Source organism: Macrobrachium nipponense, chromosome 29 (genome assembly GCF_015104395.2).
Source record: "Macrobrachium nipponense isolate FS-2020 chromosome 29, ASM1510439v2, whole genome shotgun sequence".
NCBI classification, from domain to species: domain Eukaryota; kingdom Metazoa; phylum Arthropoda; class Malacostraca; order Decapoda; family Palaemonidae; genus Macrobrachium; species Macrobrachium nipponense.
This window is the reverse complement of record NC_061092.1, coordinates 69,704,128-69,706,627: the sequence shown is the minus strand read 5'-3', so window position 1 is coordinate 69,706,627 and position 2,500 is coordinate 69,704,128.

Here is a 2,500-nt window from a genome sequence, read left to right as displayed (position 1 = left end):
AGTGATCTATTTATACTGCATCGAATTTAAAGAAGAGAAGAGGGACATGACTGTTATCTTAATTTCTCTACATACTTCTCTGTAGTATCCGTCCCAACGTCATACATTCACGTAGAATAGATAAAAATGTACAATACAAATTTCAAAAAGGTCTGCCTCATACTAAAGATTAGAAAAAATAAGACTGCCTTGAAGTTATACAGAAAAAGAGAGAAAGAGTAATTTTGGTTTGAAAGAAACGAAATATTCTAATTAAAAATTATAACTGACAAATTTTCCAAACTAAATGGTCAAACTTTCTTAGCTTGTGATTAAGAATCCTTAACTTCCTAAAAATATGACCCATATTTTACTATTTTGAGGTTGGATGAGGTTTCGAAAAATTAACAAATACGTTAGAGCTCTTTTCTTAATGATCTCTGCATGAAAGATAAGCCGAATATAATTTAATATCAACATTATATATTGATGATGACTAAGCTTAAATGTATTATCTTTCTGAACGGTAACGTTAAGTAGATGAAAACGTCCTTGGGCTTCTTTTTCCATAAAAAAAGTCTACATAAACAGCAAAACCTTCAGGAGCATCATAGTGTATATGAATAAATGATCCGGAAACATATGGGTCATATCAGTGATTATGATGCATCAGTGTCTCTGATGCCAACAAAAAACTGTAAATCCTTTTGATGTTGATGAATTTGATAATTAAGATTAAAAGGAAGAGGAATGGCCTGCCGAGCAAAGCAACCATTATTAAAGAAGTAAAGACGCGATTAAAGGAATTAGGGAGGGAGTCATATGTTAATATTTGTAATGGTTAATTAACTTTCCTTTATTTATTTCTGGAGGGCTTGAAAGTTGTATTTTTATCTCTATGACTATTTCTGGGTTTTTAATTTCTGTATCTATTTTTTATTATTTTTTATGGTTCTTCAACTATTACTTTTTGTTATTATTGTCATTCCTCTTAAAACCTTACAACATTGAGAGATGATAAACACTCAAGTAATCAGCTCTGTTCACAAACAGCTTAAAGACTTCTTATTCCAGATGGGTGATCTGAAAGACATTAAAGGCCCCCATGAATTTGTGTTTACCTCTCTCTCTCTCTCTCTCTCTCTCTCTCTCTCTCTCTCTCTCTCTCTCTCTCTCTCTCTCTATGGGAAATTAATTAAGTGTTGGCGTCGGGCTGGGGTTAGAAGTGAGGGAACATTGTGGAAAGTGGCGCAATGCACACAAAAGGTTGACGAGATGTTGATTAGCATTTTTTCTCAATAAGTAAGATCCTGCTAGTATCTCAGACTTAGTGTATTTGTCCTTGATTCAGTGATTGAGTTACGAATTGGACGGAATTATGGTTTTGATATTTGCGTCATTTCCCTTAACGGGGAGTATTCGCAACGAAAATACCACTATGGTCATCGCCACATTCGCAGTTAAAGACGAAAATCCAAGTGTTGAGAACTAGCACTCTGAACGCTGGTAGCATGACCAGCCGAAGTAGGGAGGTGGCAGACATTATGCAGAGGAAAAGTGAACATGTTAAGTGTACAAGAGACCAGATGGAGAGGAAACATAGATGAGGGATTTGCAGTGGATACATAAAAGAAGAAGATGAGAACTCATTGCTACTCCGTCGATCTGCATCCACATTTGCCCTCGTTGAATGATGAAGACCGCACTAAGTGCAGATCTTGAGCAGGTGACGAAGTGATGCCTCTGGAGCGTTTCAATATTGGGATAGAATCTTCTCTGCAGACCATGTCAAGGATCATCCATATGATTTTGATCTTTGGGCGTATTGATGAAAAGGCTCTCTTTCTCTTTCTCTCTTTCTCTCTCTCTGTGTGTCTCTGTCTCTCCCCCCTCGATCTCTACTCTCTCTCTCGTGGCGGTATACGGAGTCGGTTGGTTTCTTGTGCTATTTGTTCTTATGATGGTAGGAAGAAACTCTGTTTCTTTTACCGTGTTGATGGTCGGTTTTTTCTCTAATATGTGTAATGCTTCAAGATAACGTAGGCATTCCGGTCCGGTGCATGGTCAAGAGTTCATTTTTTGTGTAGAATGAAGAGTAAAACAAGGGTAAGCACGTTTTGTAGGTCTCTATGATTCGAAATCTGACTCCAAAATTGAAATCTATTCGTCAAACTATAAGAAAGAAGCATATGAGGGAAAACTATTTGCACGATTGAATTTGCCTAATTTCCAAGAAATAGGAGCGCTTGCATGAGGGAGCTTGTGGGAATGAAAGCACGTGGGTATGAACGCTCTTCTGAAGAGAGCTTTTTGTCGGTATACCATGAATATGATCTGGTTCAGAACGCAATCGAGGGTGATCTTCACAACTTAAATGATTGAAAAGTAAACCGCTGTATAATAATTCCCAATGCGCGCCACAACCAGAGAGAGAGAGAGAGAGAGAGAGAGAGAGAGAGAGAGAGAGAGAGAGAGAGAACCAGTGTTGACATACGGATTGAAGAAACAAACGTTATATGGC